General features: G+C 39.5%; 1 pseudogene; it reads left to right on the top strand.

The window, feature by feature from the left end:
- Window positions 1-9517: 9517 nt before the first annotated feature.
- On the top strand, window positions 9518-11412 carry LOC108788003 (annotated as a pseudogene).
- The last annotated feature ends 327 nt before the right edge of the window (window positions 11413-11739 follow it).

Genomic DNA, 11739 nt, shown 5'->3' with positions numbered 1-11739 from the left:
AACTTCCTGAATTGCATACTTGATTTGGGTCATCAACTCAAAATATTGATGAGGAAAGATCAGCATAACAGCCAAGCAACAAACATTTCCAAGAAAAACAGCAGTCCCAATATTGTTCTCAGGGCAGATTTACAATAATAAATGTACCCAAAAACAACTATTTATCATGGGCCAGATAATTTCAGTAAAAAGGTAAACCTGCCATCCCACCACTGCCACCATGATAAATAATTCAAACCCAATGGTGGGCCCATCTAACAAACTTTTGCTTTGTTATAATACTATTTATAACATAAATATTACTTCTGCTGGTGATGCTTGTTATTTGCATGCTTTAAAAATTGTCACACACATTACCACCTGAAGGTATAATTTTCTTTTGATTTACTAACAACTATGACGTCCAAGGACCTGCCCAGTTAGATACAGTTTTGATTATTTAAGTAGGCTCTAAATAATATTATGCAGTGATTCTGCAATCAGATTATAACATGTATGTATACACACAAATTCAGTTGTCTGCAAATGTTTGGCCACTCCTGCTCAGATGATGTATATTTTTGATCTTCTAACAGAAAAGTTGAAGTGTATGTGAAGCCAAAACTTTTTTTTTCCTTTTTGGACAGCGTAGGTAATGATTTAGACTCCTTGTCAGGTTATTTTTTTATTTCTGTCTCAACAACAACAACAAAAATCTGTCTCTCCCTGTGTCTTGGCAGGGAGATTTCCCTTCACTTCCTGTCCCATAGACTCACCAGGAAGTAAGAGGAGTTCTCTCCAAAGTGTGGGGATATCACCTCAGACAATTGTCACCAGAACAGGTTTACCCCTTGGATGATTTATCTATACCTCCTGTTCCTGGCGCAACTTTGGATTCCCCATCACTTTCTTTCCTGGAGACAATGGCCACTAGAGGCAATAGAAGGGATGGCAGTGGGCACAGAGGGATTCTAATACAATGGTCAATAGAGACAATAGCAAGAATGACAGTGGGCACAGAGGGATTCTAATACAATGGTCAATAGAGACAATAGAAGTGGTGACAGTGGGCACAAAGGGATTCTAAAACAATGGTCAATAGGGACAATAGAAAGTATGACAGTGGGCACAGAGTGGTTCTAACCCTTCTGCATTGTATCCAAAACTAACAAAAAAGTTGTGGCTTTTGATATACTTTAACATAAGCTTTGCTATGAACATACAACGGTTTAGTGTACAATTTCTTTTTTTTCTATTCTAGAAGCGCTGGTGGGAAAAAATTCCTCAAGCAAGCAGAAGAAGACTGTTATTTGACTGCTTGGAAGCTTTTGTTGGAGGCTGTGGTCACTGCAAAAGGGGTTGTGTTTTACCAACAGGGTGCCTGATATTCTAATATTAATGACATCACAAACAATTGATCTTCTGGGATTTAGCATTGCTATATGATAGTATCACACAGCAAAATATCTAATTTTATTTTTTTATGCGGTCACATGACCTCTAAGCCTTCTCCAATGTGGCAGGTAAGTGGGGACTAAATGTGCTTTGACACCAGGAAGTCCTCTTCTTCTGTGATCATCTATTTTGAGGCTAGAAGGAGTGGGGAAGCTTTTCATGCATGTGTATGGGATCTATTTAGAGACAACTTAGTGATATTCCCTACACACTCCATACTAATGTACCTTGAAATTCATTGGGTGCTGGAATAACTGGTGGATGGCACCATAGTGAACAGTGTAAAGGATATGTTGTCCGCATACCACTCAGCTTCACAATATCATATTTATTGGTATTCCCTTAGCATGACATGAGAAACACAGTGTTTCAGAACCTTGCGGGGCCCAAACTAAACACTAGGGCTGTAGAGTAAGGGGGGCGGTTGTGTTTCTGATGGTGCTTCCCAGGGGGGTGGCTTTGCTGATAGGGTGGGGGTTGATGTCCACACCAGGCAAGAAAAACCTGTGATGCTCTGACCTGCTTCCCTGTCAGCTCACTGATGTCACGGTTTGCCAGGAGCTTAGTAGGGTGCCAGCTAGTGTGTTTTGCTCAGCTCCTGGCAACCGATGTCAGTGAGCTGGGTGGGAAACTGGACAGAGCATCACAGGATGCTAAGACCTCTTAGAAACCTGGGGCATTGTGGCTGCCTTTCTGCAGCCCCCCCCCCCCCCCCACCTCCCCAATGAGATGCCACCTGAGGCGAATGGCGGCTGTCTCTCTCCTTATAGAAGAAAACAGGAATCACCAGCTTTCTTCTATGAGTTCTAGTGATTCCTGCTACTGTTAATGTGCACGGCGCCATCAGTGAGTATCACTGCGAGCACCACTAGTGTAATTTGGGCCGGGTATGCTGTAAGGAGTGCGGAGGGACCTACCATTTTCTTTCCTTATAGAGAAGACCCTGTTATTTATAAACAACCATTCACCCTGTAAATCTCTGTGAATGTTCATTCTGTGCAAAAAGAGGCAACATTAACATACTTAGCATATTTTCTTTTTCCAGATTGAATGTAACCTAATACCACTAAATGGAGCTGAGGAGCATAGGATATAAGTATTTTTTTTCTATGCTTCACAGCTCTATCTTGGGGGCATGATGCAGTATTACATCCCAATATATTTGACCTGTAGATACAATATATTAACAATGTTTATGTTTGCCAATATTTGCACAAAACGAATATTCACAGATATTTGTATTTTAAAAGTAGACCCTAGGCATTGTCAATGTTTTACCAAGCTCAATAATTTCAGCAGCAGGCAGCAAACGTTCTTGATCCCCTGCTGGAAATCCAGTGAATACCAAGGGATCAGCAGAATGAACAAATAATATTTGGCAATAGAAAAAAATGGCTGGTATAACTGAAAATGTGTTACAGCTCTGAATGCTGATATGAAATCATCTTTATTTTACTTACAATTACTTTTTCTGCACTTCCTGGTCCTCTTGGGCATTAGTGATGGAATCTGTGCCCAAATGTTGCGTCCTGGGACGTTTACATCAGCAGAGCATTGCTGGGAAATCTCATCTGTAATCTCACGGGATCTCAGGGAAAGGCATTTGCACTTCCTAGTCCTCTTGGGCATTAGTGATTGAAACTGTGCCCAAACGTTGCGTCCTGGGATGTTTACATCAGCAGAGCATTGCTGGGAAATCTAATCTGTAATTTCATGAGATCTCAGGGAAAGGCATTTTCCTCCCCTGAGATGATGTGCATGGCCACATGCCCTAGTCACATGTGCCAGAGTCCCAGGAAGTAAAGGGAAACAGATTAATCTGCCCTTAGCAAAAATGGCCACTGTGAGAAGAATGGGGAGGAAAAGAAAAACAAGATATTCAAAGAATAAAATGCCGGCAATTATTTATAAGTATGTGTTTGTAGATTGTCATTACTAAACATTTCTAAAGGTGTCTTTGTTGTTATTTTGAAGATATGGGTAAAGTTCTGCTTTAATAGGTAAGCTTGAGAGGTGGTAAGAGGTTAGGCCAATCTTAACTTTTGCAGCAAAATTTGAGATTTGCATTTAAATACAATTGCCTATTATCACTGTATCTATATGTTTTGCCATGTAGGAAATGTCTAGTCAAGTGCCTTCACCATATGCTTTGTTGATGTTCTTTAACTCTCTCTCTCAAAAGAGTTACTTTTAATGCATGCCAACTATCAAGGTCGCCTGTGTGCTTTTTTCAGCTCTTAACCAAACTTTCAAACCCTCAAAAGACTGGTGTCATAGCTGATCACATGTGCAGAACCATGGCAACTGCCATCCAAATAGAGGACAAGATGGTACCTTCTTTGTCTTTCTTGGTAGTTCTGCTTTAAGCTCCATCCTGTGTATCTATGTTGCATGATATTTAGACTACATTTACATAGGCTATAAATGGAAGAGTTTGGCAGGAGGGCAGATGAAGAATACTGAGCCATGGGTAGAGAGTGACATGGGCTGCCTTGCAAATATAATGACTTTAATATGTCTGTGAAGGTTCTCATTCATCCAGGTCATTGTACATCTGTAAAAAAAAATTAATCAAGGCAACTGGACTTGCCATATTTTTCCTGAAGGCAGTTCACTGGTCATGCAACCAGCTTTTCTCAATTGTGAATTGAGAAAGCTGGTCGGATAACCAGTGAAACGTCTTCAAGAAAAATAGCATTAGTAATCTTTAGGTTTCTCATTTTATGGGTTTCTCCTTTCAACATAAGAACAGAAATAGCAAGCCCGCCATAGGAAAATGATTCTGCTTTTCTTTCAAGTGCAGCAGTTTTTTTTCTCCCATTTCGCTTCATCATCGTCAGAGTGCTCTTCTGTTTCAAACTGCTGGAGAGAACAGAAACTGATTTTCCAGGAAATGCATCAATAAGTTCTCAAGCAAGCAAAGAATCCTCAGCGTTGTCGGAGGTGATGTGTGAAAAGCTTGGCAGTCCTATCTATTCCACGGTGTTCCAATCATGTCCATTAGTGTAGGTGAGGTTGTTGGGTAGCACTGGATCAAGATGTTGATAAGGATGTGGATAGAGTTGTGGATATCTGTCTTTAGGTTGATTTACTAAAGGGCTAAAGGCTGTTCACATAGCAAAGTGAACGCTCGCTGATCTTAGGAAATACAATGAAGCTGAGTTTATCTCAATCGACCAATCCCGAGCTTGCAAACAAATTCTTTATTTTTTTTTAATTATAATTTTATATACATAGTTACATAGTATTTGAGGTGGAATAAAGACACAGGTCCATCAATTCCAACCTTTGTGTGTATGTGTGCGGAAATTTGGCAGGAAGGGGGGTACATTAAGGAACCTGGCCTTGGGGCAGCAGAGAGAGCACATCCGTCTCTGATGATCAGGTGTTCATAGTAAACACAAGTTCACCTCATTTACTGCTGTTTATTTTGAAAATTGAACATTCACTGCGGTTTAGCAAATCAACTTCATAGCATAGACCAGAGGTGGACAAACTTTGGTCCTCTAGCTAGGTAAAAGTACAAGACACATGAGGCAATGTAAGACTTACAATCACAGGCATGACTTCCAGAGGCAGAGGCATTATTGGATTTGTAGTTTAGCCACAGCTGGAGGTCTGAAGTCTGGCTGCCTCTGACATAGAAGTTAGTGGTGAAGTGGTGGAACAACTTCAAGGGAGCTCAACTCATGCAAGGGCCAGCATCTATACATAAAGATACCACTCAATAATACTTGTATGATAGGGACGCATTTCTTTCTTTTTTTTCAGTACATGGATCCTCAGTGGAGATACCTCTTGACTGTTCTGATGCTCCTCACTTACATTGACTTTTAATAATGCCCATTGGGCATGTGTCAAGCCTTTAAACATTTAATAATAACTTAATATTTAATAAATATTATGTTTAATACGTATTATTGTGAAAATTATATTCTGCTAGCTGTTGTCAGGCAGTGATTCATTTTGCAGAACAACTGTACAGTGCCACTTTGGCATCCCACTTAAGGACTCAAGCTCAAATCTGAATAATAGATTTTTTTGTAACAAGGCTTTTTTTTTTTTTTACAGTAAAAATGAAACTACATCTTGCTTAACATCGAACAGTCTTTCCTGATACGCATTTTGTTATAGTACAAATCTATGCATTATGCATTTCCGTGCTCTGGGTTATGAGTGCGCTCTGAAGCCGGCATTGGACTTCACTGATGCCTGATTCATATAAAATTTCATTAATCTCTACAGCACAGGGAGTTCGCAGAGAGCTGGAGATTGGAAATGAACCCAGGGATGTGGGTTAGAGGGAGGCACAGATGAATCAGCAGTAAAAGAATTCTAGAACACCATTTGAACAAAGGGAAGGATCACTTAACATAACAACAATATCATGCTGGGTGATATACTGTATGTTACCTACAGACACTTTTCCCCAGATTAAAGAACAGCTACTGACAGCTATGTAAATATAATAAAACAAAACAAAAAAAGAAAAACAAAGAAAAACAATTTACATACAGTATATTCTTCCAGAACTCAAACTTTTTTTTTAGCACATGCAAATGCCCAAATTCTTTCTTTGTACCAAGTTATCTCATGGACAGCTAAAAGTAGAAGCTGGGCTTGTACTTAGGATTGTTACCTACACTGATTTTCAGTAATGATTAATGACACTCATCATTACTATGCTTCACCTCCCAAGGAATCAAAATTTAATTTTAAATTATTTTAAAAAAAAAGTCTTTATAAATAATTTCTTAGGTTTCTAGTGCAGGGACTTGCTGGCATTGAATGCTGGCGCAGGAAAGTTGGCAATGGGTACATATGATCCTGGTGCAGGAGAGGGGAGTATGCGAATCATCAGCTAAAGTGTATATAAACCCCAAAACAAAAATGTAATATATTTCAGCTCACCGGTCCTTAAATGTGCTGGCTGTATTCATTTTTCTTTTTTTTAATGATTTTTCTTTATTTTAACCTAGTGATTCAGCCAGTAACACGTTTCCTGACTCCAGTCTTTGGAGGTGCAATGTCGCCACCCTTGGACAACAGCTTTGTCACCCTGTTGGGAGGGTAGTCTTAGATGCACTAGAAGATATAGATGGACTTGACTAATAGATTCAGTCCTAACTCCGGCTAACACTTTTTAGAAGTTACTGCAATTTTTTCCTTTTTGGATTACATTTTTTACATATATGAATTGTCAGCACCCTTGTCCATGTTAAATTGTCCCAATCCTCAATCTGCCAAATTTGTTGGACAGCTTGATCTGCTAAAGGAAGTTGAAAAATAACAGACTTACTGGCCAGATCACCAGGTAAAAATAAAGGGAACAAAGCAGGTCCCGTCTCTTGTACTGTTAAAGGGAAATTTATCATAAAACACATGCTTATGATTCAACTACTCTGGTTGTAAGTGGTACAAAGTGTAGGTGGTTGTAAGTGGTACAAAGCCATGTGGTCCTCAAGCTGCAGTAATGTAGGTTATGCACTGTGCAAACTTTGGCCGGTTGTTGATGAACTGGCCAAAATTTACACAGTGGGTGCAGCTGTCGGCACCCTTCGGCCCTGCATCCCTTGATCAGCTGATCAAATATTCAGTTTGGAAAATTCTTGGCTGAACTGGACTTCCAGCTGCTGGATCTGTTTTTGGTATTATGACACGGGCCAGCGGCCGTGTGTCAGAATACAATGAAAACAGCAGGGAATTCGTTCACCAATGCTCGTAAGCCTCCATCAACGCTTATAAGCATGGGTGGAGGAATCTGTTATATTTACTCAGCCCACAGGTTCAAGGAAGAAAATGTAACCATGTAATCCCAGCTTAAGGCTTATCTTGTAGACTTCATACTGGGATGCATCCCTTGGTGTCTTTATATTAGGCCTTATTTGTTTAATCCAACGGGTGTCCTTAGTAGCCTTATAGCCACTACTATTATTCAAATGTCTGATCTCCAACTCTCATTTTGACTGGTGCCTGTAGAGCAACTTTCAAGCCTTTTTAAAACTTTCTTCAGACATTGCAACTCAAGTTTGTATATTGATATATGTCTAAGCATAGCAGATATTTATAGACATCAGCAGACACAAGTAAATACTGTTTTTTGTTTAAGCTGTAGATGTAGCCGTCATGGTTCCATTGTCAGAGCAAGGGTGTAAAAGCATACGGTCAATCACGGACTGCACTGTTCTAAGCCAGCTTGTCTTGGTGGTGGTTATGGAATTTTGAGCAAACATGTGACCACTCTTCTGCATAAATGCTAAACACAAAGTCTACTCCGGGTCAATCTAATGCTGCAACAAAATAATGACGTTATAAGGTGTGGCTGTTGACATATTGCTGGGTTGTTCAAAAGAGAAGCGTATCCAGGCCTGGATTTCCCACAAGGCCACCGAGGCCTGGCCTCGGGGCGGCAGAGCACCAAGGGGCGCTGTATTGTGGAACCTGGCCTTGGGGCGGCAGGGAGAGTAAATCCGGCCCTGAGCGTATCCACTGGCTATCTTCAAAAGCCAGCATTTGCTTAATCCAGCTACAAGCAAATTTCAGCCTACAGACCAACTATTGGAAAGATGAGTTAATTCATGCTTGGAACAAGATCTATACACATACTGTATATTACACTACTTAGGCTCATGACAACTCTACTTGAGGACAAACAATAAAGCAGATTAGTCTATCCATTCTCATGATTGTAGAGGTTTTTCAAAGACGATTCAAATTCTCAATGTGCACAGATAAGATGGCTTAAGGCTCCCAATTGTCATGAATGATGATGTCGCTGTGTGCAGGGCACTATTCCAATAATTTTAAAAGACATGGAAGGTGTGTTTGTTTCGGGTTGAACTAACCAAGGATGAATTTAATGCATATCTGAAACAAAACAAAACAACAACAAAAAAAAACAAAATATATATATATATGTATATATATATATATATATATATATACAGGGCTTGAAAAATGTAATGGTGTCTCACCAGTCAGTCAAACATTTCACCAGTCAGCATGACCGGACTATAGCCTTGCAGTTTATGTTAAAAAAAATTGGGGACAGATAGAGCTTTCTTTTGGAGGTATATCACCACTGGGGTTTTTTTTTTTTTTTTACTATATAATGAAAAAAGTACCATAAATAAAAAAAAAAAAAGTTTCCCTATGTTATGTTATAATACATTTATTCTTACCCATATTTTTAATAAAACATAAAAGTTGCGGTTACTTTGGGTAAATAGACACCAAACATGTCAAGCCTTAATATTGCATGCGCCCACAAAGTCGCAAAAAACGCCCATAGGCGACAATTAAAACGCTTTTACTGTTCATCAGTTTAGTGTTATCAGTGATTAAAGGAGAACTATGGTGTCAGGGCTTTCCCCCCTAGTTCGTATTACTTTTTTTTTTACACACAACGTTATTGCTTCGAGCGTCTATAGAGACGCTCGATCGCTTGACTGTAAAGCTCCCGGCCGGCCGTTGTAATTACACGGCCGGCTGCTCGTCGGGCTCCACCGTATATACATATTTAGCCACATCAGTTAGCTGGATTTATTTTGTTATTTCAGGATTTGTGTCCGTTATCTTCACCTGGTGCTCCTACAAGTAACACACTTCCTGTCCTAGGGTGGCAACACTCACTCACTGTGCTATATCAGTGGAGGAGCAAAGTTCAAACACTCTCTGCTCTCTTGATTTACAGTCACTTCCCATTCCCTTCCTCTCCATTACTTAGAGAGGAAATGCTTTGTAGTTCACAGAAATTTATAGAAGCAGAGGCGTATCCGTTGCGACCCTGGTAGTTCCGCCAGTGCTAAGAAGGTAGCATTGTCTAAGGGTTTAATTTTAATTGAATTCAGTGCATAGAAAAGTTGTAGGGTGTAAGATTTCAAGGATAAAGGTCAACGTCAGTTTTTCTTTTGCTTTAAAAAAACAGAAAAGAAATGCAGATACCATTTTAATGGACTGGTAAGCTGCAATATGTTACATTTTTGCTCTTGCTTTTGTTTATATACTTCTGTATTTTAAGCCATTTGGTTGCTGAACGTATTGTGATCCATACATGTTTGATTAATTGACTAACCCTGCTTCTTTGCTTTAATTTCTCTTCCAGAATACTGGAACTGCTGAAGGACCAAACACAAACAAACTGTGAATATTGAAATGATGACATTATATCCACAGCAGATGATGATAGGTCCTAGGTTCGCCAGGGCCTTATTTGTCTCCTTTTCTATTGTGATGTTGGCTCTTCAACTTCTCATGTTGGCTGGGTTGGTTAGGGCTCATGCCCTTCTGTATGTCCCTGCAGTAACCAGTTTAGCAAAGTCAATTTCATACAACAGGTCCTCAGTGGAGTTCCGAATGCCTACAATATGAGGCAGCTTAACCTCCATGAAAACCAAATCAATATAATCAAAGTGGACAGTTTTAAGCATTTACGCCATTTAGAAGTTGTACAGTTGAGTAGAAATCACATTAGAACGATTGAAATTGGTGCCTTCAACGGCTTGGCAAATCTAAACATTTTGGAGCTCTTTGACAATCATCTGACTACCATTCCAAATGGAGCTTTTGAATATTTATCAAAATTAAAATAGCTTTGGCAGGGGAACAACCTCATTGAATGCATTTCATGCAATCCTTTTGATCGCATCCCTTCTCTGCACAGACTGGATTTGGGGAAGATGAAAAGATCGTCTTGCATTTTAGAAGGAGCTTTTAAAGGGCTTTTAAACCTTAGATATCTGAACATTGGGATGTGCAACCTCAGAGAAATCCCCAATCTTACTCCACTTGTAAAACTAGATGAACTAGACCTTTCTGGGAACCATCTTTCTGTTCTCAGGCCACAGCCATTCCAAGGATTAACCGATTTACAGAAACTGTGGATCATGCATTCCCAAATTCAGATGATTGAGAGGGATGCATTTGATGACCTTAAGTCACTTGTGGAGCTTAATTTGGCACATAATAATATAACTACGCTGCCTCATGACCTTTTACACCTCTACATAATTTGCAAAGGATTAAGTTGCACCACAACGCTTGGCACTGCAATTGTGACATTCTTTGGCTTAGTTGGTGGTTGAAAAATATAGTCACTACTGGCAGCACATGCTGTGCTCATTGTAGCACCCCTCCCAGTTTAAAAGGCACTCACATTACTGAGTTGAACCAGAACTATTTTGCTTGCTATGCCCCAGTGATTTTGGACCCACCCACTAATCTGTAGCCGTACAGAAGCTATGGCTACTGAGCTAAAATGTGGGGCATCAACATCATTGACTTATGTTAGCTGAATTACGCCAAATTGATCCATAATGACTCATAGAGCTTACAAAGTGCGAATTTCTGTGCTTAATGATGGCACACTAAACTTCACAAGAGCAACAGTGCGAGATACAGGATTGTACACATGTATTGTCAATAACTCTGCAGGCAACACCACTGCCTCGGCGACACTGAATGTGACTTACATTAAATATGTTTGTAATTTATACTCTTCCATTGACAATGTAGAGAATATGGAACCATCTCAGCATGAGGCCAGCACCACAGAACACCATGTGGGTCCTACATATGTCATTGACTGGGAAACCACAAATGCAACCACCTCCAGGTCCACCGAGAAACCTCTTACCATCCTAGTTATGGATGCAAAGATAGATGATAGCGGTGGAATGTTAGGGATAGATGAAGTTATGAAGACCACCAAAATTACTGTATCATTAAGATGAGAAAAAAGCACCATCGGAAGAACCATCATGCTCCTACACGGACTGTTGAGAAGCTGACATGCCCATTAAGAGCCACTTACCCATGCCCGCCATAGAGCACAAGCATGTAAACCATTACAGCTCTTATAAGATCCATTTTGATCACACAGCAACAGTGAACACAATAATCTCAATACACAGCTAAGTGCATGAACCTTTACTGATTTGTGCAAACTCTAAGGACAATATACAGGAGATGCAGATCTGACGCTCTGCAACATGGGAGAATAAAAGCAAAAACAGATCATTTATATATATATATATATATATTATTTAAAAGGAACGTAAAATGACTCGGCTAAATTTCCAATAAAAGTTTCTATTAAAAAAAAGAAATGTATTTATTAAAAATTCTATTGTGATCTGCAATATTGAAATCAAGTATATTCCTAAAGCTGAGTTGGTTACACTTTGTTTTGCCCAAGTTATATTTTTTATTTTTGAAACTTCCAGGAAAAAAATCAAATCTATATTGGCCTTTTATTGGGTAAAGAAGGATTGAATTGGGTCTATTATTTTATTATTCTCAACTCAT

The sequence above is a fragment of the Nanorana parkeri genome, unplaced genomic scaffold, assembly GCF_000935625.1.
Source record: "Nanorana parkeri isolate BGI_ZX_2015 unplaced genomic scaffold, ASM93562v1 scaffold297, whole genome shotgun sequence".
Lineage (NCBI taxonomy): Eukaryota > Metazoa > Chordata > Amphibia > Anura > Dicroglossidae > Nanorana > Nanorana parkeri.
The sequence above is the reverse complement of the archived record's forward strand: the minus strand, read 5'-3'. Positions and strand labels throughout refer to the sequence as shown.